Source organism: Phyllobates terribilis, unplaced genomic scaffold (genome assembly GCF_046119375.1).
Source record: "Phyllobates terribilis strain yellow unplaced genomic scaffold, ASM4611937v1 Scaffold_636__1_contigs__length_917067, whole genome shotgun sequence".
NCBI classification, from domain to species: Eukaryota; Metazoa; Chordata; class Amphibia; order Anura; family Dendrobatidae; genus Phyllobates; species Phyllobates terribilis.
In genome coordinates, this window is record NW_027363396.1 from 336,738 (window position 1) to 362,395 (window position 25,658).

Below are 25,658 nucleotides of genomic sequence, written 5' to 3' on the forward strand. Positions count from 1 at the left end.
CTAAATAGATGGTGTGTGTGCAACAATATACTGAAAGGTCAATTATATTGTGCAGCTTATCTCACCACCTGTAGTTATTTAGGTGAAAGCTCCAAAATGCTTGCCTAATATGTCTGTTTATCCAAAAGGAAGTAAAAAGGGAGAGCTAGAAAGATAGCATTGCATCACATTACATGGCAATGCAATGCACAGTTGCTGAAGTTGAACCAAAATGAGCTTGTAATCTGGCTTCTGCAACTTTGAACATGAAAAATCCAATGAGGAGAAGAAAAGCAAAGCCAAAGAGTCCATCCCAAAATCCGACAAACAAGCAAAATGAACAAAAAACATTGAATTCAATTCTTTCTGATTTTAGACACTGCATTAAAGAAGGGGTGCACCGGTCCTGGAGATACTGCAATACCAGGTCAATGCGTGGAGTGGACAGAGCAAGCTCTTTTTCCATCTCCCTGTTCTAAAAATCCATTTAATATATGGTCCCCAGATAGGGGACGTATCAGATATTAAACTGATAAGAACAGATACTACACTTGATCTTAGCCAAAAGGCCGAGAAGCGATAACCAGAATTGGTTTCAAACTACGGAGCCACCCAAGGATCCTGAAAAGTCCATTTGTGGAGATGAGCTCCTGGACTCCCGTTAAGAAGACATGTTGTCAACCTCTAGATCCCTTACATGCCTGCACTTTTCGGCTTGCTGCTGCTGCAATCCACGCGTTTTAGATCTGCATAACTCCACCTCTTTAAACACAGCACCTTCACCCCCTGCTGTTCCCACCCGCCTCAACACCGTTGGAAGGGAGGAGAACCAATTAAGGCGGGGGGTGGGGTGGAACGAGCAGCTGTCTACCCTTAGCAGGAGGGCTCCTGATTACATACCTCTCCTGCTGCTGCTGCTGGCTGTCCAGCAGCAGACTGAAGGTGGCTGCTGCTGTGCACAGGTATATAAAGGCTCAGAGCCTATTATGACACGCGCAGCCAGCGTTCCATTGCCACATTCCATCTACTGCAGGCAGGATACCTGGCTGGCTGAATGTCGCTGAGAAGCTCACAGAGACCGCCATAAGCAACAGTTTAACAGAATGCCACAGACTAATCAACCAAACTTTTTGGGTTGGGTTCTCTTTTATAGTCTGCAGGCATTAAATGAAAGAAGTCAGTGTTCCAGCAGAGGGAGACAACGTTTCAGAAAAGGCATTGTAGCAAACCAAAAAAGAAATTTTAAGCGCAGCAGAGTAACCAGCGCACATACCTGTTAGCTCAGGTGAGTTTAAAAGGCTGCTGTTGATAACAAGGGCATTTGCTAAATAGATGGTGTGTGTGCAACAATATACTGAAAGGTCAATTATATTGTGCAGCTTATCTCACCACCTGTAGTTATTTAGGTGAAAGCTCCAAAATGCTTGCCTAATATGTCTGTTTATCCAAAAGGAAGTAAAAAGGGAGAGCTAGAAAGATAGCATTGCATCACATTACATGGCAATGCAATGCACAGTTGCTGAAGTTGAACCAAAATGAGCTTGTAATCTGGCTTCTGCAACTTTGAACATGAAAAATCCAATGAGGAGAAGAAAAGCAAAGCCAAAGAGTCCATCCCAAAATCCGACAAACAAGCAAAATGAACAAAAAACATTGAATTCAATTCTTTCTGATTTTAGACACTGCATTAAAGAAGGGGTGCACCGGTCCTGGAGATACTGCAATACCAGGTCAATGCGTGGAGTGGACAGAGCAAGCTCTTTTTCCATCTCCCTGTTCTAAAAATCCATTTAATATATGGTCCCCAGATAGGGGACGTATCAGATATTAAACTGATAAGAACAGATACTACACTTGATCTTAGCCAAAAGGCCGAGAAGCGATAACCAGAATTGGTTTCAAACTACGGAGCCACCCAAGGATCCTGAAAAGTCCATTTGTGGAGATGAGCTCCTGGACTCCCGTTAAGAAGACATGTTGTCAACCTCTAGATCCCTTACATGCCTGCACTTTTCGGCTTGCTGCTGCTGCAATCCACGCGTTTTAGATCTGCATAACTCCACCTCTTTAAACACAGCACCTTCACCCCCTGCTGTTCCCACCCGCCTCAACACCGTTGGAAGGGAGGAGAACCAATTAAGGCGGGGGGTGGGGTGGAACGAGCAGCTGTCTACCCTTAGCAGGAGGGCTCCTGATTACATACCTCTCCTGCTGCTGCTGCTGCTGGCTGTCCAGCAGCAGACTGAAGGTGGCTGCTGCTGTGCACAGGTATATAAAGGCTCAGAGCCTATTATGACACGCGCAGCCAGCGTTCCATTGCCACATTCCATCTACTGCAGGCAGGATACCTGGCTGGCTGAATGTCGCTGAGAAGCTCACAGAGACCGCCATAAGCAACAGTTTAACAGAATGCCACAGACTAATCAACCAAACTTTTTGGGTTGGGTTCTCTTTTATAGTCTGCAGGCATTAAATGAAAGAAGTCAGTGTTCCAGCAGAGGGAGACAACGTTTCAGAAAAGGCATTGTAGCAAACCAAAAAAGAAATTTTAAGCGCAGCAGAGTAACCAGCGCACATACCTGTTAGCTCAGGTGAGTTTAAAAGGCTGCTGTTGATAACAAGGGCATTTGCTAAATAGATGGTGTGTGTGCAACAATATACTGAAAGGTCAATTATATTGTGCAGCTTATCTCACCACCTGTAGTTATTTAGGTGAAAGCTCCAAAATGCTTGCCTAATATGTCTGTTTATCCAAAAGGAAGTAAAAAGGGAGAGCTAGAAAGATAGCATTGCATCACATTACATGGCAATGCAATGCACAGTTGCTGAAGTTGAACCAAAATGAGCTTGTAATCTGGCTTCTGCAACTTTGAACATGAAAAATCCAATGAGGAGAAGAAAAGCAAAGCCAAAGAGTCCATCCCAAAATCCGACAAACAAGCAAAATGAACAAAAAACATTGAATTCAATTCTTTCTGATTTTAGAAACTGCATTAAAGAAGGGGTGCACCGGTCCTGGAGATACTGCAATACCAGGTCAATGCGTGGAGTGGACAGAGCAAGCTCTTTTTCCATCTCCCTGTTCTAAAAATCCATTTAATATATGGTCCCCAGATAGGGGACGTATCAGATATTAAACTGATAAGAACAGATACTACACTTGATCTTAGCCAAAAGGCCGAGAAGCGATAACCAGAATTGGTTTCAAACTACGGAGCCACCCAAGGATCCTGAAAAGTCCATTTGTGGAGATGAGCTCCTGGACTCCCGTTAAGAAGACATGTTGTCAACCTCTAGATCCCTTACATGCCTGCACTTTTCGGCTTGCTGCTGCTGCAATCCACGCGTTTTAGATCTGCATAACTCCACCTCTTTAAACACAGCACCTTCACCCCCTGCTGTTCCCACCCGCCTCAACACCGTTGGAAGGGAGGAGAACCAATTAAGGCGGGGGTTGGGGTGGAACGAGCAGCTGTCTACCCTTAGCAGGAGGGCTCCTGATTACATACCTCTCCTGCTGCTGCTGCTGCTGGCTGTCCAGCAGCAGACTGAAGGTGGCTGCTGCTGTGCACAGGTATATAAAGGCTCAGAGCCTATTATGACACGCGCAGCCAGCGTTCCATTGCCACATTCCATCTACTGCAGGCAGGATACCTGGCTGGCTGAATGTCGCTGAGAAGCTCACAGAGACCGCCATAAGCAACAGTTTAACAGAATGCCACAGACTAATCAACCAAACTTTTTGGGTTGGGTTCTCTTTTATAGTCTGCAGGCATTAAATGAAAGAAGTCAGTGTTCCAGCAGAGGGAGACAACGTTTCAGAAAAGGCATTGTAGCAAACCAAAAAAGAAATTTTAAGCGCAGCAGAGTAACCAGCGCACATACCTGTTAGCTCAGGTGAGTTTAAAAGGCTGCTGTTGATAACAAGGGCATTTGCTAAATAGATGGTGTGTGTGCAACAATATACTGAAAGGTCAATTATATTGTGCAGCTTATCTCACCACCTGTAGTTATTTAGGTGAAAGCTCCAAAATGCTTGCCTAATATGTCTGTTTATCCAAAAGGAAGTAAAAAGGGAGAGCTAGAAAGATAGCATTGCATCACATTACATGGCAATGCAATGCACAGTTGCTGAAGTTGAACCAAAATGAGCTTGTAATCTGGCTTCTGCAACTTTGAACATGAAAAATCCAATGAGGAGAAGAAAAGCAAAGCCAAAGAGTCCATCCCAAAATCCGACAAACAAGCAAAATGAACAAAAAACATTGAATTCAATTCTTTCTGATTTTAGAAACTGCATTAAAGAAGGGGTGCACCGGTCCTGGAGATACTGCAATACCAGGTCAATGCGTGGAGTGGACAGAGCAAGCTCTTTTTCCATCTCCCTGTTCTAAAAATCCATTTAATATATGGTCCCCAGATAGGGGACGTATCAGATATTAAACTGATAAGAACAGATACTACACTTGATCTTAGCCAAAAGGCCGAGAAGCGATAACCAGAATTGGTTTCAAACTACGGAGCCACCCAAGGATCCTGAAAAGTCCATTTGTGGAGATGAGCTCCTGGACTCCCGTTAAGAAGACATGTTGTCAACCTCTAGATCCCTTACATGCCTGCACTTTTCGGCTTGCTGCTGCTGCAATCCACGCGTTTTAGATCTGCATAACTCCACCTCTTTAAACACAGCACCTTCACCCCCTGCTGTTCCCACCCGCCTCAACACCATTGGAAGGGAGGAGAACCAATTAAGGCGGGGGGTGGGGTGGAACGAGCAGCTGTCTACCCTTAGCAGGAGGGCTCCTGATTACATACCTCTCCTGCTGCTGCTGCTGCTGGCTGTCCAGCAGCAGACTGAAGGTGGCTGCTGCTGTGCACAGGTATATAAAGGCTCAGAGCCTATTATGACATGCGCAGCCAGCGTTCCATTGCCACATTCCATCTACTGCAGGCAGGATACCTGGCTGGCTGAATGTCGCTGAGAAGCTCACAGAGACCGCCATAAGCAACAGTTTAACAGAATGCCACAGACTAATCAACCAAACTTTTTGGGTTGGGTTCTCTTTTATAGTCTGCAGGCATTAAATGAAAGAAGTCAGTGTTCCAGCAGAGGGAGACAACGTTTCAGAAAAGGCATTGTAGCAAACCAAAAAAGAAATTTTAAGCGCAGCAGAGTAACCAGCGCACATACCTGTTAGCTCAGGTGAGTTTAAAAGGCTGCTGTTGATAACAAGGGCATTTGCTAAATAGATGGTGTGTGTGCAACAATATACTGAAAGGTCAATTATATTGTGCAGCTTATCTCACCACCTGTAGTTATTTAGGTGAAAGCTCCAAAATGCTTGCCTAATATGTCTGTTTATCCAAAAGGAAGTAAAAAGGGAGAGCTAGAAAGATAGCATTGCATCACATTACATGGCAATGCAATGCACAGTTGCTGAAGTTGAACCAAAATGAGCTTGTAATCTGGCTTCTGCAACTTTGAACATGAAAAATCCAATGAGGAGAAGAAAAGCAAAGCCAAAGAGTCCATCCCAAAATCCGACAAACAAGCAAAATGAACAAAAAACATTGAATTCAATTCTTTCTGATTTTAGAAACTGCATTAAAGAAGGGGTGCACCGGTCCTGGAGATACTGCAATACCAGGTCAATGCGTGGAGTGGACAGAGCAAGCTCTTTTTCCATCTCCCTGTTCTAAAAATCCATTTAATATATGGTCCCCAGATAGGGGACGTATCAGATATTAAACTGATAAGAACAGATACTACACTTGATCTTAGCCAAAAGGCCGAGAAGCGATAACCAGAATTGGTTTCAAACTACGGAGCCACCCAAGGATCCTGAAAAGTCCATTTGTGGAGATGAGCTCCTGGACTCCCGTTAAGAAGACATGTTGTCAACCTCTAGATCCCTTACATGCCTGCACTTTTCGGCTTGCTGCTGCTGCAATCCACGCGTTTTAGATCTGCATAACTCCACCTCTTTAAACACAGCACCTTCACCCCCTGCTGTTCCCACCCGCCTCAACACCGTTGGAAGGGAGGAGAACCAATTAAGGCGGGGGGTGGGGTGGAATGAGCAGCTGTCTACCCTTAGCAGGAGGGCTCCTGATTACATACCTGTCCTGCTGCTGCTGCTGCTGGCTGTCCAGCAGCAGACTGAAGGTGGCTGCTGCTGTGCACAGGTATATAAAGGCTCAGAGCCTATTATGACACGCGCAGCCAGCGTTCCATTGCCACATTCCATCTACTGCAGGCAGGATACCTGGCTGGCTGAATGTCGCTGAGAAGCTCACAGAGACCGCCATAAGCAACAGTTTAACAGAATGCCACAGACTAATCAACCAAACTTTTTGGGTTGGGTTCTCTTTTATAGTCTGCAGGCATTAAATGAAAGAAGTCAGTGTTCCAGCAGAGCGAGACAACGTTTCAGAAAAGGCATTGTAGCAAACCAAAAAAGAAATTTTAAGCGCAGCAGAGTAACCAGCGCACATACCTGTTAGCTCAGGTGAGTTTAAAAGGCTGCTGTTGATAACAAGGGCATTTGCTAAATAGATGGTGTGTGTGCAACAATATACTGAAAGGTCAATTATATTGTGCAGCTTATCTCACCACCTGTAGTTATTTAGGTGAAAGCTCCAAAATGCTTGCCTAATATGTCTGTTTATCCAAAAGGAAGTAAAAAGGGAGAGCTAGAAAGATAGCATTGCATCACATTACATGGCAATGCAATGCACAGTTGCTGAAGTTGAACCAAAATGAGCTTGTAATCTGGCTTCTGCAACTTTGAACATGAAAAATCCAATGAGGAGAAGAAAAGCAAAGCCAAAGAGTCCATCCCAAAATCCGACAAACAAGCAAAATGAACAAAAAACATTGAATTCAATTCTTTCTGATTTTAGAAACTGCATTAAAGAAGGGGTGCACCGGTCCTGGAGATACTGCAATACCAGGTCAATGCGTGGAGTGGACAGAGCAAGCTCTTTTTCCATCTCCCTGTTCTAAAAATCCATTTAATATATGGTCCCCAGATAGGGGACGTATCAGATATTAAACTGATAAGAACAGATTTTTTTTTTTTTTATTTAAACCATTCAGTTTAGTTTTTTAGCAAACAGTATGAATTTCTCCAAAATTTGCTACTTAAAACTTCTCATCATCATGGTTCTATTTATTTAGCAGTAGTATAAGACGAAATATAATCACAAGGGAACATCCTTTACGTAACACAAATGCAGAAACTTCAAGGAATCACAAAGAAAAAAATCACTGGTATTTGATAAGGTAATGCCACTTTTTAAATTTCCAAATCCCTTCGGCATCTGTGCCACCACCGCCTCTGCTGTCCAACTTATATATCAGGTATAGTCTTGAAAGAATAAGTCTAACACATTCATTCACTGATAAAGATTTCCTCTTGAAAAGTCCAAGGTTCCTTGCATCCCACAAACTCTCCATCACACAAGCCATTATCAACCATAAAATTCTATCTTTAGACCGACTACACGCACCAATTCCAAACATCGCCACACGCCAATCCACAAAATTCACGCCTGCTAAACCCTTACACAATCCACCTACACACTTCCACACACTGTACGCGTACTCACAATCCCACATAACATGCCTCACAGTCTCACAACCACCACATCCCACTCTCGGACACACATCTGTTCTTATCAACTCTCTTTTCTTCTGCACTTCTCTCACAGGTAAAATATTATGTAAAGTCATCCACACCACATCCTTCTGTTTGTTTGACATCCCAAACGTATCTAACTTCTTCCATGCATCTGAAACCTCATTCCCTCTCAGCCCAACAATATTACACTCTACCTCATTTGCACTCATTCTTTTCACCACATTCTTGGTCATTCTAAAATCATTCATTCCCACACTCAACAAATCATGCTTTCTCACAAATTTCTCAATCACCTCATACCAAACAGGACACTTAAAGGCCACAGGCACACTCGCATCTCTCTTCCTCCAGCATAACCCATACAACATCCATCCAGCAGAATAATTAGCCATAAAAGCACCTTTATTGCCTTTACCCAGCAAAATAACCACAGTCTTAATATAATTAAGACCTAAAAAAACTTCAATATTGGGAAAGGCCAGCCCACCATGCTGACAAGCCTTAAAAAGGCTCTCCCGCTTCAACTTCTCCATCTTACTACACCACAGGAATGTGAATACCAACTTCTCTATTCTCTTAATTTTCCTGTAAGGAGAAGGAAAAACAGTCGCCACATAAAGCAGGATAGGGAGAATCACTGCTTTGATAATTAATACCTTACCACGCAGAGTCAATTCTCTCATTCGCCAAAAATTCAATTTACGTTCAACCCGCATACCACACTCTTCCCAACTTTCATTCCCTTTTAAGTCATCATTAAATAATACGCCCAAAATCTTGATTGCACCCTCTTCACACTTTACACCATCCATACGAATACTACTATCTCCAAAACATTTAAAACTACATTTATTCCAATTTACCCTAAAACCAGACGCACCAACAAAAAAATCCAAAAGCAATTTAATTCTACTCAAAGAAGCCATACTTTCACTCACAACCACAACATCATCCATATAACCTAACACTTTCACATGCTTACCACCACTACCAGGCACCAACAAACCTCTCATCATTTTATCCCGTCTAATCAAACATAACAATGGTTCTATTACACATACAAATAAGACGGGGGACATAGGACACCCCTGCCTTACTCCTGACCTAATCTTCACTTTGTCACACAGCCACCCATTAACCAAGAACTCACTTGACACACAATCATACAATGATTTTACACAATTCACAAATTCTCTAGGAAACCCCATTCTTTCCAGTACTTTAAACAAAAACACATGCGAAACCCTGTCAAACGCCTTCTCAAAATCAATAGCTAAAGTCATACATTTCTGCTTTCTATCCTTGCAATCCCCAATCATATCTCTCAACAATAACAAGTTATCACTCATACTTCTTCCAGGCACTGCACATACTTGGTCCTCCTCCACAACACTACCAATCACTTCACGCATACGATTTGCCAGTAACTTACTGTAGACCTTATAATCCGAATTCAGCAGTGTTATTGGTCTCCAGTTTTCCAAACGTTTCCTCTCACCCTTTTTATACACAAGCACAACCACTCCTTCTTTCATTGATTCACACAACCTACCATTCACCCACATATACTTACATACCTCAGTCAAATCTGTTCCCAAAACTTCCCATGCTTTCACATACAACTCTACAGGTATACCATCTTTCCCAGGAGTCTTACTCTTTTTAGCACTCCACACCACATTCTTCACTTCATCCAGAACTACATCCTCACACAACAGATCACGCTCCTCAGAATCAAGTTTTTTCTCCACACCATTCAGAACATATGACACAAGCCCAGAGTCAATCCATTTCTCATCATACAACTTGCTATAAAACCTATTCACTTCTTTCAGCACATCCTCACCCATACAGTTGGTTCCACTTTCATTCACAACTTCATTCATATCAGTCTTCCTACCATTCATTTTTTTAAAAAAGAACCTCGTACACTTCTCATTTTTCTCCAGGTGCTCAATTTTAGTACGATATATAATTTCCTTTCCTTTCTCATCCAACACACGCTTCAATTCATTCTTAGCCTCAGTAAGTTGATCAGACATCTCCAAACCACTTGCAACACACTTTCTCAACCAGTCAATCCGTCTATTAAGGTCATTAAACCTATTCCTATATCTGGCAGCTTTTCTATAGCCCCACTTTTTGAAGAAAGTTTTAAATTGCACTTTCACTCAGTCCCACCAGTCAAGAACACACACAAAATCCTTCTTACGCATTCTCCATCTTTCATACTTTACATTAAACTCATTCATCACCTCATCATCCTCTAACAGCCTTGCATTCAACTTCCATACCCCACCGCCATACACTTGGTCACCATTCGCACAAAACACGCCTCTCAAACATTCATGGTCCGAAAAAGGTACCTTTTGTTGAGAAAAATCCAAACATACCATATTTTTAGAAAATAACATTAAATCAATTCTGGAATGAATCTCACCACGGTCAGCATGGTATGTCGGCGGTGGTGGCATGCCAAGAACAACAACTGCTGCATCTAAAAAGGAAAAATCACAAATTAAATGGGACAATTTCTTTCCTGTTATGTCACACTTTCCTTCTGTGACACAATTAACGTCCCCAACAAAAATAGTGGGAGATTTCCCTGGAAGAAAAAAACTTAATTTTTCAAGAAGAGCAAGCCGCTCTTCCTTCCCTGTAGGGCAATATAAATTAATAATTCTGACCCGCCACCCTCTATAACTCAAAAATGCAATTAAACATCGGCCCACCTCCACCACAATATAACTATCAATAGAGATTTCTTTATTCCCAACTAATATCCCCACCCCATCATTTTTATTATGATTAGACCCTGACCAGATATGCTGTCCGTAAGGCCAGTCTTTGTCACAAGGAGCATCCTGAATCCCACACTCCTGAAGGCAAAAAACATCAGCACCTAAATGTTTCAGGTAGTCCAGAACAGTTGTTCTTCTGATTTTAGATCTGATCTGCCTTACATTTAGGGACACTACATCCCAACCAGATTGGCAAGACATTAATTAATGAAAAGAAATACATGACTCAATGTTGATCACACCATACTCATCCATTATCATCAGACTGGGAAAGCACCCCAAAGGTGTTGATGCTCTCAGGGATGCCAAGGTAAGGAGCATCAGGGGAGAAGACATCCTGCGGGTAAATGCGGTCACTTGCAGGACTGTCGCACCCTCCGCTGGCAGGTGAGTACTCTCGTCTGGGTTTTTTATTGGCCAGTTCAGGAGTATCATCATCATCAAAAGACCTCCCAGAAGTAAAGTCTCCTTGGCCACCATCCCTGGCCACCTCTTCGTCTGTAGCACCCCAGGACAATGCAGGGGTTCGAGCTAGAGACACATCCATGTCACCCTCACCACATATTTCGGACTGATGAGGGAGGTCCACATCCAACTCGGAGATCTCCATACCTGGCCCAGCAGGGGCCGGAGGGTCCAACAGGTTCTGGGCCTCACCCACCAGATCTTCAACCTCAGGGGGCTCCGTCTCCTCATTGATCTCTGCAGTAGTCACCTGTGGGGTAACAGCAGGGACAGTAGGCTTACCTTTGGTCACTTCGGAGAAGGACCTAGGCTTGACTTTAGCCTTGCAATCCCGAATCACATGTCCTTCCTCCCCGCAGGCATCACATACCACCGGGTTGGAACAATCCTTCGCCAGATGACCGTACTTATTGCACTTTCTACAGTTTGGCAATTGCTTGCAGAAATCCTGGATATGCCCGAACATGTTGCATCTCCTGCAGAACAATGGCGCCTCGGGAAAAAACAGATATCCAGAGTCTCTTCCAATTGTAAAGTTCAGGGGAGGATAGTGAATACCTCCAGGACCATGAGGGTCTATCCCAAACCTCACAAAGTATTTATACTTCCCAGTCCACAGCCCTTCTCCATTTAAGATTTTATGGGAGAATTGCACAAAAATGCAGTGTCTTCTCAGGAATGCAGTGATATCATCCCGGGAGATAAAGGGGTTGTGCATGAATACTACCACCGGGATATCCCCCTTAGAGTAGAGTACAGTGAAGATAAGTCCATCCAGCTGAGGGTGCTCTGAAAGGACTTGAAGAGTTTTGAAAAGGTTTTGGCAAGCCGCCATAGAAGAAAGCACCAAGACGTACCTATGCTCCCTTCTGAACTCCTGCAAACAGATGATCTCCGACTTCTGGATCTTCAGGATTTCATAGAAAATGGCGTTGACCAGGTATGACAACGAGAAATGGTCCTTCTTCTCCTCAGAGACCTCGATACGGAAAGCATTCTTGACCCGGGGATCCCCGGTCCCAGCAAAGCGAAGCTTGACACCCATGGTCGCTTCAGGAATCGCCTTCTCGTTTCCTCCTCACTCTCCCCCTATAGCAGCATCCAGCTTAAGCCACCGAAGTGGCGATGCTGGAAGGCCGAGGGCTAGTACACAAGGAACCTCTTGTCCAAACACTAGGTCTGAGCCAAAAGGCCGAGAAGCGATAACCAGAATTGGTTTCAAACTACGGAGCCACCCAAGGATCCTGAAAAGTCCATTTGTGGAGATGAGCTCCTGGACTCCCGTTAAGAAGACATGTTGTCAACCTCTAGATCCCTTACATGCCTGCACTTTTCGGCTTGCTGCTGCTGCAATCCACGCGTTTTAGATCTGCATAACTCCACCTCTTTAAACACAGCACCTTCACCCCCTGCTGTTCCCACCCGCCTCAACACCGTTGGAAGGGAGGAGAACCAATTAAGGCGGGGGGTGGGGTGGAACGAGCAGCTGTCTACCCTTAGCAGGAGGGCTCCTGATTACATACCTCTCCTGCTGCTGCTGCTGCTGGCTGTCCAGCAGCAGACTGAAGGTGGCTGCTGCTGTGCACAGGTATATAAAGGCTCAGAGCCTATTATGACACGCGCAGCCAGCGTTCCATTGCCACATTCCATCTACTGCAGGCAGGATACCTGGCTGGCTGAATGTCGCTGAGAAGCTCACAGAGACCGCCATAAGCAACAGTTTAACAGAATGCCACAGACTAATCAACCAAACTTTTTGGGTTGGGTTCTCTTTTATAGTCTGCAGGCATTAAATGAAAGAAGTCAGTGTTCCAGCAGAGGGAGACAACGTTTCAGAAAAGGCATTGTAGCAAACCAAAAAAGAAATTTTAAGCGCAGCAGAGTAACCAGCGCACATACCTGTTAGCTCAGGTGAGTTTAAAAGGCTGCTGTTGATAACAAGGGCATTTGCTAAATAGATGGTGTGTGTGCAACAATATACTGAAAGGTCAATTATATTGTGCAGCTTATCTCACCACCTGTAGTTATTTAGGTGAAAGCTCCAAAATGCTTGCCTAATATGTCTGTTTATCCAAAAGGAAGTAAAAAGGGAGAGCTAGAAAGATAGCATTGCATCACATTACATGGCAATGCAATGCACAGTTGCTGAAGTTGAACCAAAATGAGCTTGTAATCTGGCTTCTGCAACTTTGAACATGAAAAATCCAATGAGGAGAAGAAAAGCAAAGCCAAAGAGTCCATCCCAAAATCCGACAAACAAGCAAAATGAACAAAAAACATTGAATTCAATTCTTTCTGATTTTAGACACTGCATTAAAGAAGGGGTGCACCGGTCCTGGAGATACTGCAATACCAGGTCAATGCGTGGAGTGGACAGAGCAAGCTCTTTTTCCATCTCCCTGTTCTAAAAATCCATTTAATATATGGTCCCCAGATAGGGGACGTATCAGATATTAAACTGATAAGAACAGATACTACACTTGATCTTAGCCAAAAGGCCGAGAAGCGATAACCAGAATTGGTTTCAAACTACGGAGCCACCCAAGGATCCTGAAAAGTCCATTTGTGGAGATGAGCTCCTGGACTCCCGTTAAGAAGACATGTTGTCAACCTCTAGATCCCTTACATGCCTGCACTTTTCGGCTTGCTGCTGCTGCAATCCACGCGTTTTAGATCTGCATAACTCCACCTCTTTAAACACAGCACCTTCACCCCCTGCTGTTCCCACCCGCCTCAACACCGTTGGAAGGGAGGAGAACCAATTAAGGCGGGGGGTGGGGTGGAACGAGCAGCTGTCTACCCTTAGCAGGAGGGCTCCTGATTACATACCTCTCCTGCTGCTGCTGCTGCTGGCTGTCCAGCAGCAGACTGAAGGTGGCTGCTGCTGTGCACAGGTATATAAAGGCTCAGAGCCTATTATGACACGCGCAGCCAGCGTTCCATTGCCACATTCCATCTACTGCAGGCAGGATACCTGGCTGGCTGAATGTCGCTGAGAAGCTCACAGAGACCGCCATAAGCAACAGTTTAACAGAATGCCACAGACTAATCAACCAAACTTTTTGGGTTGGGTTCTCTTTTATAGTCTGCAGGCATTAAATGAAAGAAGTCAGTGTTCCAGCAGAGGGAGACAACGTTTCAGAAAAGGCATTGTAGCAAACCAAAAAAGAAATTTTAAGCGCAGCAGAGTAACCAGCGCACATACCTGTTAGCTCAGGTGAGTTTAAAAGGCTGCTGTTGATAACAAGGGCATTTGCTAAATAGATGGTGTGTGTGCAACAATATACTGAAAGGTCAATTATATTGTGCAGCTTATCTCACCACCTGTAGTTATTTAGGTGAAAGCTCCAAAATGCTTGCCTAATATGTCTGTTTATCCAAAAGGAAGTAAAAAGGGAGAGCTAGAAAGATAGCATTGCATCACATTACATGGCAATGCAATGCACAGTTGCTGAAGTTGAACCAAAATGAGCTTGTAATCTGGCTTCTGCAACTTTGAACATGAAAAATCCAATGAGGAGAAGAAAAGCAAAGCCAAAGAGTCCATCCCAAAATCCGACAAACAAGCAAAATGAACAAAAAACATTGAATTCAATTCTTTCTGATTTTAGAAACTGAATTAAAGAAGGGGTGCACCGGTCCTGGAGATACTGCAATACCAGGTCAATGCGTGGAGTGGACAGAGCAAGCTCTTTTTCCATCTCCCTGTTCTAAAAATCCATTTAATATATGGTCCCCAGATAGGGGACGTATCAGATATTAAACTGATAAGAACAGATACTACACTTGATCTTAGCCAAAAGGCCGAGAAGCGATAACCAGAATTGGTTTCAAACTACGGAGCCACCCAAGGATCCTGAAAAGTCCATTTGTGGAGATGAGCTCCTGGACTCCCGTTAAGAAGACATGTTGTCAACCTCTAGATCCCTTACATGCCTGCACTTTTCGGCTTGCTGCTGCTGCAATCCACGCGTTTTAGATCTGCATAACTCCACCTCTTTAAACACAGCACCTTCACCCCCTGCTGTTCCCACCCGCCTCAACACCGTTGGAAGGGAGGAGAACCAATTAAGGCGGGGGTTGGGGTGGAACGAGCAGCTGTCTACCCTTAGCAGGAGGGCTCCTGATTACATACCTCTCCTGCTGCTGCTGCTGCTGGCTGTCCAGCAGCAGACTGAAGGTGGCTGCTGCTGTGCACAGGTATATAAAGGCTCAGAGCCTATTATGACACGCGCAGCCAGCGTTCCATTGCCACATTCCATCTACTGCAGGCAGGATACCTGGCTGGCTGAATGTCGCTGAGAAGCTCACAGAGACCGCCATAAGCAACAGTTTAACAGAATGCCACAGACTAATCAACCAAACTTTTTGGGTTGGGTTCTCTTTTATAGTCTGCAGGCATTAAATGAAAGAAGTCAGTGTTCCAGCAGAGGGAGACAACGTTTCAGAAAAGGCATTGTAGCAAACCAAAAAAGAAATTTTAAGCGCAGCAGAGTAACCAGCGCACATACCTGTTAGCTCAGGTGAGTTTAAAAGGCTGCTGTTGATAACAAGGGCATTTGCTAAATAGATGGTGTGTGTGCAACAATATACTGAAAGGTCAATTATATTGTGCAGCTTATCTCACCACCTGTAGTTATTTAGGTGAAAGCTCCAAAATGCTTGCCTAATATGTCTGTTTATCCAAAAGGAAGTAAAAAGGGAGAGCTAGAAAGATAGCATTGCATCACATTACATGGCAATGCAATGCACAGTTGCTGAAGTTGAACCAAAATGAGCTTGTAATCTGGCTTCTGCAACTTTGAACATGAAAAATCCAATGAGGAGAAGAAAAGCAAAGCCAAAGAGTCCATCCCAAAATCCGACAAACAAGCAAAATGAACAAAAAACATTGAATTCAATTCTTTCTGATTTTAGAAACTGCATTAAAGAAGGGGTGCACCGGTCCTGGAGATACTGCAATACCAGGTCAATGCGTGGAGTGGACAGAGCAAGCTCTTTTTCCATCTCCCTGTTCTAAAAATCCATTTAATATATGGTCCCCAGATAGGGGACGTATCAGATATTAAACTGATAAGAACAGATACTACACTTGATCTTAGCCAAAAGGCCGAGAAGCGATAACCAGAATTGGTTTCAAACTACGGAGCCACCCAAGGATCCTGAAAAGTCCATTTGTGGAGATGAGCTCCTGGACTCCCGTTAAGAAGACATGTTGTCAACCTCTAGATCCCTTACATGCCTGCACTTTTCGGCTTGCTGCTGCTGCAATCCACGCGTTTTAGATCTGCATAACTCCACCTCTTTAAACACAGCACCTTCACCCCCTGCTGTTCCCACCCGCCTCAACACCATTGGAAGGGAGGAGAACCAATTAAGGCGGGGGGTGGGGTGGAACGAGCAGCTGTCTACCCTTAGCAGGAGGGCTCCTGATTACATACCTCTCCTGCTGCTGCTGCTGCTGGCTGTCCAGCAGCAGACTGAAGGTGGCTGCTGCTGTGCACAGGTATATAAAGGCTCAGAGCCTATTATGACATGCGCAGCCAGCGTTCCATTGCCACATTCCATCTACTGCAGGCAGGATACCTGGCTGGCTGAATGTCGCTGAGAAGCTCACAGAGACCGCCATAAGCAACAGTTTAACAGAATGCCACAGACTAATCAACCAAACTTTTTGGGTTGGGTTCTCTTTTATAGTCTGCAGGCATTAAATGAAAGAAGTCAGTGTTCCAGCAGAGGGAGACAACGTTTCAGAAAAGGCATTGTAGCAAACCAAAAAAGAAATTTTAAGCGCAGCAGAGTAACCAGCGCACATACCTGTTAGCTCAGGTGAGTTTAAAAGGCTGCTGTTGATAACAAGGGCATTTGCTAAATAGATGGTGTGTGTGCAACAATATACTGAAAGGTCAATTATATTGTGCAGCTTATCTCACCACCTGTAGTTATTTAGGTGAAAGCTCCAAAATGCTTGCCTAATATGTCTGTTTATCCAAAAGGAAGTAAAAAGGGAGAGCTAGAAAGATAGCATTGCATCACATTACATGGCAATGCAATGCACAGTTGCTGAAGTTGAACCAAAATGAGCTTGTAATCTGGCTTCTGCAACTTTGAACATGAAAAATCCAATGAGGAGAAGAAAAGCAAAGCCAAAGAGTCCATCCCAAAATCCGACAAACAAGCAAAATGAACAAAAAACATTGAATTCAATTCTTTCTGATTTTAGAAACTGCATTAAAGAAGGGGTGCACCGGTCCTGGAGATACTGCAATACCAGGTCAATGCGTGGAGTGGACAGAGCAAGCTCTTTTTCCATCTCCCTGTTCTAAAAATCCATTTAATATATGGTCCCCAGATAGGGGACGTATCAGATATTAAACTGATAAGAACAGATACTACACTTGATCTTAGCCAAAAGGCCGAGAAGCGATAACCAGAATTGGTTTCAAACTACGGAGCCACCCAAGGATCCTGAAAAGTCCATTTGTGGAGATGAGCTCCTGGACTCCCGTTAAGAAGACATGTTGTCAACCTCTAGATCCCTTACATGCCTGCACTTTTCGGCTTGCTGCTGCTGCAATCCACGCGTTTTAGATCTGCATAACTCCACCTCTTTAAACACAGCACCTTCACCCCCTGCTGTTCCCACCCGCCTCAACACCGTTGGAAGGGAGGAGAACCAATTAAGGCGGGGGGTGGGGTGGAATGAGCAGCTGTCTACCCTTAGCAGGAGGGCTCCTGATTACATACCTGTCCTGCTGCTGCTGCTGCTGGCTGTCCAGCAGCAGACTGAAGGTGGCTGCTGCTGTGCACAGGTATATAAAGGCTCAGAGCCTATTATGACACGCGCAGCCAGCGTTCCATTGCCACATTCCATCTACTGCAGGCAGGATACCTGGCTGGCTGAATGTCGCTGAGAAGCTCACAGAGACCGCCATAAGCAACAGTTTAACAGAATGCCACAGACTAATCAACCAAACTTTTTGGGTTGGGTTCTCTTTTATAGTCTGCAGGCATTAAATGAAAGAAGTCAGTGTTCCAGCAGAGCGAGACAACGTTTCAGAAAAGGCATTGTAGCAAACCAAAAAAGAAATTTTAAGCGCAGCAGAGTAACCAGCGCACATACCTGTTAGCTCAGGTGAGTTTAAAAGGCTGCTGTTGATAACAAGGGCATTTGCTAAATAGATGGTGTGTGTGCAACAATATACTGAAAGGTCAATTATATTGTGCAGCTTATCTCACCACCTGTAGTTATTTAGGTGAAAGCTCCAAAATGCTTGCCTAATATGTCTGTTTATCCAAAAGGAAGTAAAAAGGGAGAGCTAGAAAGATAGCATTGCATCACATTACATGGCAATGCAATGCACAGTTGCTGAAGTTGAACCAAAATGAGCTTGTAATCTGGCTTCTGCAACTTTGAACATGAAAAATCCAATGAGGAGAAGAAAAGCAAAGCCAAAGAGTCCATCCCAAAATCCGACAAACAAGCAAAATGAACAAAAAACATTGAATTCAATTCTTTCTGATTTTAGAAACTGCATTAAAGAAGGGGTGCACCGGTCCTGGAGATACTGCAATACCAGGTCAATGCGTGGAGTGGACAGAGCAAGCTCTTTTTCCATCTCCCTGTTCTAAAAATCCATTTAATATATGGTCCCCAGATAGGGGACGTATCAGATATTAAACTGATAAGAACAGATTTTTTTTTTTTTTATTTAAACCATTCAGTTTAGTTTTTTAGCAAACAGTATGAATTTCTCCAAAATTTGCTACTTAAAACTTCTCATCATCATGGTTCTATTTATTTAGCAGTAGTATAAGACGAAATATAATCACAAGGGAACATCCTTTACGTAACACAAATGCAGAAACTTCAAGGAATCACAAAGAAAAAAATCACTGGTATTTGATAAGGTAATGCCACTTTTTAAATTTCCAAATCCCTTCGGCATCTGTGCCACCACCGCCTCTGCTGTCCAACTTATATATCAGGTATAGTCTTGAAAGAATAAGTCTAACACATTCATTCACTGATAAAGATTTCCTCTTGAAAAGTCCAAGGTTCCTTGCATCCCACAAACTCTCCATCACACAAGCCATTATCAACCATAAAATTCTATCTTTAGACCGACTACACGCACCAATTCCAAACATCGCCACACGCCAATCCACAAAATTCACGCCTGCTAAACCCTTACACAATCCACCTACACACTTCCACACACTGTACGCGTACTCACAATCCCACATAACATGCCTCACAGTCTCACAACCACCACATCCCACTCTCGGACACACATCTGTTCTTATCAACTCTCTTTTCTTCTGCACTTCTCTCACAGGTAAAATATTATGTAAAGTCATCCACACCACATCCTTCTGTTTGTTTGACATCCCATACGTATCTAACTTCTTCCATGCATCTGAAACCTCATTCCCTCTCAGCCCAACAATATTACACTCTACCTCATTTGCACTCATTCTTTTCACCACATTCTTGGTCATTCTAAAATCATTCATTCCCACACTCAACAAATCATGCTTTCTCACAAATTTCTCAATCACCTCATACCAAACAGGACACTTAAAGGCCACAGGCACACTCGCATCTCTCTTCCTCCAGCATAACCCATACAACATCCATCCAGCAGAATAATTAGCCATAAAAGCACCTTTATTGCCTTTACCCAGCAAAATAACCACAGTCTTAATATAATTAAGACCTAAAAAAACTTCAATATTGGGAAAGGCCAGCCCACCATGCTGACAAGCCTTAAAAAGGCTCTCCCGCTTCAACTTCTCCATCTTACTACACCACAGGAATGTGAATACCAACTTCTCTATTCTCTTAATTTTCCTGTAAGGAGAAGGAAAAACAGTCGCCACATAAAGCAGGATAGGGAGAATCACTGCTTTGATAATTAATACCTTACCACGCAGAGTCAATTCTCTCATTCGCCAAAAATTCAATTTACGTTCAACCCGCATACCACACTCTTCCCAACTTTCATTCCCTTTTAAGTCATCATTAAATAATACGCCCAAAATCTTGATTGCACCCTCTTCACACTTTACACCATCCATACGAATACTACTATCTCCAAAACATTTAAAACTACATTTATTCCAATTTACCCTAAAACCAGACGCACCAACAAAAAAATCCAAAAGCAATTTAATTCTACTCAAAGAAGCCATACTTTCACTCACAACCACAACATCATCCATATAACCTAACACTTTCACATGCTTACCACCACTACCAGGCACCAACAAACCTCTCATCATTTTATCCCGTCTAATCAAACATAACAATGGTTCTATTACACATACAAATAAGACGGGGGACATAGGACACCCCTGCCTTACTCCTGACCTAATCTTCACTTTGTCACACAGCCACCCATTAACCAAGAACTCACTTGACACACAATCATACAATGATTTTACACAATTCACAAATTCTCTAGGAAACCCCATTCTTTCCAGTACTTTAAACAAAAACACATGCGAAACCCTGTCAAACGCCTTCTCAAAATCAATAGCTAAAGTCATACATTTCTGCTTTCTATCCTTGCAATCCCCAATCATATCTCTCAACAATAACAAGTTATCACTCATACTTCTTCCAGGCACTGCACATACTTGGTCCTCCTCCACAACACTACCAATCACTTCACGCATACGATTTGCCAGTAACTTACTGTAGACCTTATAATCCGAATTCAGCAGTGTTATTGGTCTCCAGTTTTCCAAACGTTTCCTCTCACCCTTTTTATACACAAGCACAACCACTCCTTCTTTCATTGATTCACACAACCTACCATTCACCCACATATACTTACATACCTCAGTCAAATCTGTTCCCAAAACTTCCCATGCTTTCACATACAACTCTACAGGTATACCATCTTTCCCAGGAGTCTTACTCTTTTTAGCACTCCACACCACATTCTTCACTTCATCCAGAACTACATCCTCACACAACAGATCACGCTCCTCAGAATCAAGTTTTTTCTCCACACCATTCAGAACATATGACACAAGCCCAGAGTCAATCCATTTCTCATCATACAACTTGCTATAAAACCTATTCACTTCTTTCAGCACATCCTCACCCATACAGTTGGTTCCACTTTCATTCACAACTTCATTCATATCAGTCTTCCTACCATTCATTTTTTTAAAAAAGAACCTCGTACACTTCTCATTTTTCTCCAGGTGCTCAATTTTAGTACGATATATAATTTCCTTTCCTTTCTCATCCAACACACGCTTCAATTCATTCTTAGCCTCAGTAAGTTGATCAGACATCTCCAAACCACTTGCAACACACTTTCTCAACCAGTCAATCCGTCTATTAAGGTCATTAAACCTATTCCTATATCTGGCAGCTTTTCTATAGCCCCACTTTTTGAAGAAAGTTTTAAATTGCACTTTCACTCAGTCCCACCAGTCAAGAACACACACAAAATCCTTCTTACGCATTCTCCATCTTTCATACTTTACATTAAACTCATTCATCACCTCATCATCCTCTAACAGCCTTGCATTCAACTTCCATACCCCACCGCCATACACTTGGTCACCATTCGCACAAAACACGCCTCTCAAACATTCATGGTCCGAAAAAGGTACCTTTTGTTGAGAAAAATCCAAACATACCATATTTTTAGAAAATAACATTAAATCAATTCTGGAATGAATCTCACCACGGTCAGCATGGTATGTCGGCGGTGGTGGCATGCCAAGAACAACAACTGCTGCATCTAAAAAGGAAAAATCACAAATTAAATGGGACAATTTCTTTCCTGTTATGTCACACTTTCCTTCTGTGACACAATTAACGTCCCCAACAAAAATAGTGGGAGATTTCCCTGGAAGAAAAAAACTTAATTTTTCAAGAAGAGCAAGCCGCTCTTCCTTCCCTGTAGGGCAATATAAATTAATAATTCTGACCCGCCACCCTCTATAACTCAAAAATGCAATTAAACATCGGCCCACCTCCACCACAATATAACTATCAATAGAGATTTCTTTATTCCCAACTAATATCCCCACCCCATCATTTTTATTATGATTAGACCCTGACCAGATATGCTGTCCGTAAGGCCAGTCTTTGTCACAAGGAGCATCCTGAATCCCACACTCCTGAAGGCAAAAAACATCAGCACCTAAATGTTTCAGGTAGTCCAGAACAGTTGTTCTTCTGATTTTAGATCTGATCTGCCTTACATTTAGGGACACTACATCCCAACCAGATTGGCAAGACATTAATTAATGAAAAGAAATACATGACTCAATGTTGATCACACCATACTCATCCATTATCATCAGACTGGGAAAGCACCCCAAAGGTGTTGATGCTCTCAGGGATGCCAAGGTAAGGAGCATCAGGGGAGAAGACATCCTGCGGGTAAATGCGGTCACTTGCAGGACTGTCGCACCCTCCGCTGGCAGGTGAGTACTCTCGTCTGGGTTTTTTATTGGCCAGTTCAGGAGTATCATCATCATCAAAAGACCTCCCAGAAGTAAAGTCTCCTTGGCCACCATCCCTGGCCACCTCTTCGTCTGTAGCACCCCAGGACAATGCAGGGGTTCGAGCTAGAGACACATCCATGTCACCCTCACCACATATTTCGGACTGATGAGGGAGGTCCACATCCAACTCGGAGATCTCCATACCTGGCCCAGCAGGGGCCGGAGGGTCCAACAGGTTCTGGGCCTCACCCACCAGATCTTCAACCTCAGGGGGCTCCGTCTCCTCATTGATCTCTGCAGTAGTCACCTGTGGGGTAACAGCAGGGACAGTAGGCTTACCTTTGGTCACTTCGGAGAAGGACCTAGGCTTGACTTTAGCCTTGCAATCCCGAATCACATGTCCTTCCTCCCCGCAGGCATCACATACCACCGGGTTGGAACAATCCTTCGCCAGATGACCGTACTTATTGCACTTTCTACAGTTTGGCAATTGCTTGCAGAAATCCTGGATATGCCCGAACATGTTGCATCTCCTGCAGAACAATGGCGCCTCGGGAAAAAACAGATATCCAGAGTCTCTTCCAATTGTAAAGTTCAGGGGAGGATAGTGAATACCTCCAGGACCATGAGGGTCTATCCCAAACCTCACAAAGTATTTATACTTCCCAGTCCACAGCCCTTCTCCATTTAAGATTTTATGGGAGAATTGCACAAAAATGCAGTGTCTTCTCAGGAATGCAGTGATATCATCCCGGGAGATAAAGGGGTTGTGCATGAATACTACCACCGGGATATCCCCCTTAGAGTAGAGTACAGTGAAGATAAGTCCATCCAGCTGAGGGTGCTCTGAAAGGACTTGAAGAGTTTTGAAAAGGTTTTGGCAAGCCGCCATAGAAGAAAGCACCAAGACGTACCTATGCTCCCTTCTGAACTCCTGCAAACAGATGATCTCCGACTTCTGGATCTTCAGGATTTCATAGAAAATGGCGTTGACCAGGTATGACAACGAGAAATGGTCCTTCTTCTCCTCAGAGACCTCGATACGGAAAGCATTCTTGACCCGGGGATCCCCGGTCCCAGCAAAGCGAAGCTTGACACCCATGGTCGCTTCAGGAATCGCCTTCTCGTTTCCTCCTCACTCTCCCCCTATAGCAGCATCCAGCTTAAGCCACCGAAGTGGCGATGCTGGAAGGCCGAGGGCTAGTACACAAGGAACCTCTTGTCCAAACACTAGGTCTGAGCCAAAAGGCCGAGAAGCGATAACCAGAATTGGTTTCAAACTACGGAGCCACCCAAGGATCCTGAAAAGTCCATTTGTGGAGATGAGCTCCTGGACTCCCGTTAAGAAGACATGTTGTCAACCTCTAGATCCCTTACATGCCTGCACTTTTCGGCTTGCTGCTGCTGCAATCCACGCGTTTTAGATCTGCATAACTCCACCTCTTTAAACACAGCACCTTCACCCCCTGCTGTTCCCACCCGCCTCAACACCGTTGGAAGGGAGGAGAACCAATTAAGGCGGGGGGTGGGGTGGAACGAGCAGCTGTCTACCCTTAGCAGGAGGGCTCCTGATTACATACCTCTCCTGCTGCTGCTGCTGCTGGCTGTCCAGCAGCAGACTGAAGGTGGCTGCTGCTGTGCACAGGTATATAAAGGCTCAGAGCCTATTATGACACGCGCAGCCAGCGTTCCATTGCCACATTCCATCTACTGCAGGCAGGATACCTGGCTGGCTGAATGTCGCTGAGAAGCTCACAGAGACCGCCATAAGCAACAGTTTAACAGAATGCCACAGACTAATCAACCAAACTTTTTGGGTTGGGTTCTCTTTTATAGTCTGCAGGCATTAAATGAAAGAAGTCAGTGTTCCAGCAGAGGGAGACAACGTTTCAGAAAAGGCATTGTAGCAAACCAAAAAAGAAATTTTAAGCGCAGCAGAGTAACCAGCGCACATACCTGTTAGCTCAGGTGAGTTTAAAAGGCTGCTGTTGATAACAAGGGCATTTGCTAAATAGATGGTGTGTGTGCAACAATATACTGAAAGGTCAATTATATTGTGCAGCTTATCTCACCACCTGTAGTTATTTAGGTGAAAGCTCCAAAATGCTTGCCTAATATGTCTGTTTATCCAAAAGGAAGTAAAAAGGGAGAGCTAGAAAGATAGCATTGCATCACATTACATGGCAATGCAATGCACAGTTGCTGAAGTTGAACCAAAATGAGCTTGTAATCTGGCTTCTGCAACTTTGAACATGAAAAATCCAATGAGGAGAAGAAAAGCAAAGCCAAAGAGTCCATCCCAAAATCCGACAAACAAGCAAAATGAACAAAAAACATTGAATTCAATTCTTTCTGATTTTAGAAACTGCATTAAAGAAGGGGTGCACCGGTCCTGGAGATACTGCAATACCAGGTCAATGCGTGGAGTGGACAGAGCAAGCTCTTTTTCCATCTCCCTGTTCTAAAAATCCATTTAATATATGGTCCCCAGATAGGGGACGTATCAGATATTAAACTGATAAGAACAGATACTACACTTGATCTTAGCCAAAAGGCCGAGAAGCGATAACCAGAATTGGTTTCAAACTACGGAGCCACCCAAGGATCCTGAAAAGTCCATTTGTGGCTAAGTGCCAGAATTGGCGCATCCTATGAATGCGCCATTTCTGGGGCGGCTGACGGCTGGTGTTTCTAGCCTGGGAGGGGGCCAATATTCATGGCTCCCTTCCTGGGCTATTAATATCAGCCCCCAGCTGTCTGCCTAGCCTTTGCTAGCTATTAAATTAGGGGGGACCCCACGTCATTTTTTTTGGGGGGTCCCCCATTTTAATAGCTAGTAAAGGCTATGTATTCAGCTGGGGGCTGATATTAGTAGCCTGGGAAGCTCCGTGGGTATTACCCCCTTCCCAGGCTTCAAACATCTGCCCCAGCCGTCTGCTTAACCTCCGCTAGAGCCTAAAATTAAGGGGAACCCCACGCCAATTTTTTTAATAATAAATCCTTTATTTTAATACTAAATGACAAGTACAGTAACCAACACTATCACTGTACTTCATATATATGTGACTGACATGTTTCTATCTATCTAATCTATGTGTGATGCTCTATCTTTCTGTTCTAAATTGTCGGGTACCGCTGCTGAATTGCCGGCCGGCTTTTTTAAAGAGACAGTGCATGAAAACACTATTATTTTTTTAAATAAATCCTTTACACTAAATGACAAGTACAGTAAGCAACACTATCACTGTACTTATTATATATGTGACTGACATGTTTCTATCTATCTAATCTA

At 43.7% G+C, this 25,658-nt stretch overlaps 10 non-coding genes and 2 pseudogenes across 10 annotated transcripts; all 12 read right to left on the reverse strand.

Moving 5' to 3' along the window:
* Positions 1–369: 369 nt before the first annotated feature.
* Positions 370–560, reverse strand: LOC141234243 (U2 spliceosomal RNA). Its single transcript, XR_012300226.1, has one exon. It is a non-coding gene; the product is annotated as a U2 spliceosomal RNA (small nuclear RNA).
* Positions 561–1,672: 1,112 nt separating this feature from the next.
* LOC141234244 (U2 spliceosomal RNA) lies at positions 1,673–1,863 on the reverse strand. The gene has a single exon (XR_012300227.1). It is a non-coding gene; the product is annotated as a U2 spliceosomal RNA (small nuclear RNA).
* Positions 1,864–2,978: 1,115 nt separating this feature from the next.
* On the reverse strand, positions 2,979–3,169 carry LOC141234245 (U2 spliceosomal RNA). The gene has a single exon (XR_012300228.1). It is a non-coding gene; the product is annotated as a U2 spliceosomal RNA (small nuclear RNA).
* Positions 3,170–4,284: 1,115 nt separating this feature from the next.
* On the reverse strand, positions 4,285–4,475 carry LOC141234246 (U2 spliceosomal RNA). The gene has a single exon (XR_012300229.1). It is a non-coding gene; the product is annotated as a U2 spliceosomal RNA (small nuclear RNA).
* A 1,115-nt stretch (positions 4,476–5,590) lies between these two features.
* On the reverse strand, positions 5,591–5,781 carry LOC141234247 (U2 spliceosomal RNA). The gene has a single exon (XR_012300230.1). It is a non-coding gene; the product is annotated as a U2 spliceosomal RNA (small nuclear RNA).
* A 1,115-nt stretch (positions 5,782–6,896) lies between these two features.
* LOC141234565 (U2 spliceosomal RNA) lies at positions 6,897–7,074 on the reverse strand (annotated as a pseudogene).
* Positions 7,075–13,207: 6,133 nt separating this feature from the next.
* On the reverse strand, positions 13,208–13,398 carry LOC141234248 (U2 spliceosomal RNA). The gene has a single exon (XR_012300231.1). It is a non-coding gene; the product is annotated as a U2 spliceosomal RNA (small nuclear RNA).
* A 1,115-nt stretch (positions 13,399–14,513) lies between these two features.
* Positions 14,514–14,704, reverse strand: LOC141234250 (U2 spliceosomal RNA). The gene has a single exon (XR_012300233.1). It is a non-coding gene; the product is annotated as a U2 spliceosomal RNA (small nuclear RNA).
* A 1,115-nt stretch (positions 14,705–15,819) lies between these two features.
* On the reverse strand, positions 15,820–16,010 carry LOC141234251 (U2 spliceosomal RNA). Its single transcript, XR_012300234.1, has one exon. It is a non-coding gene; the product is annotated as a U2 spliceosomal RNA (small nuclear RNA).
* Positions 16,011–17,125: 1,115 nt separating this feature from the next.
* LOC141234252 (U2 spliceosomal RNA) lies at positions 17,126–17,316 on the reverse strand. Its single transcript, XR_012300235.1, has one exon. It is a non-coding gene; the product is annotated as a U2 spliceosomal RNA (small nuclear RNA).
* Positions 17,317–18,431: 1,115 nt separating this feature from the next.
* On the reverse strand, positions 18,432–18,609 carry LOC141234566 (U2 spliceosomal RNA; annotated as a pseudogene).
* A 6,133-nt stretch (positions 18,610–24,742) lies between these two features.
* On the reverse strand, positions 24,743–24,933 carry LOC141234253 (U2 spliceosomal RNA). The gene has a single exon (XR_012300236.1). It is a non-coding gene; the product is annotated as a U2 spliceosomal RNA (small nuclear RNA).
* Between the last annotated feature and the right edge of the window lie 725 nt (positions 24,934–25,658).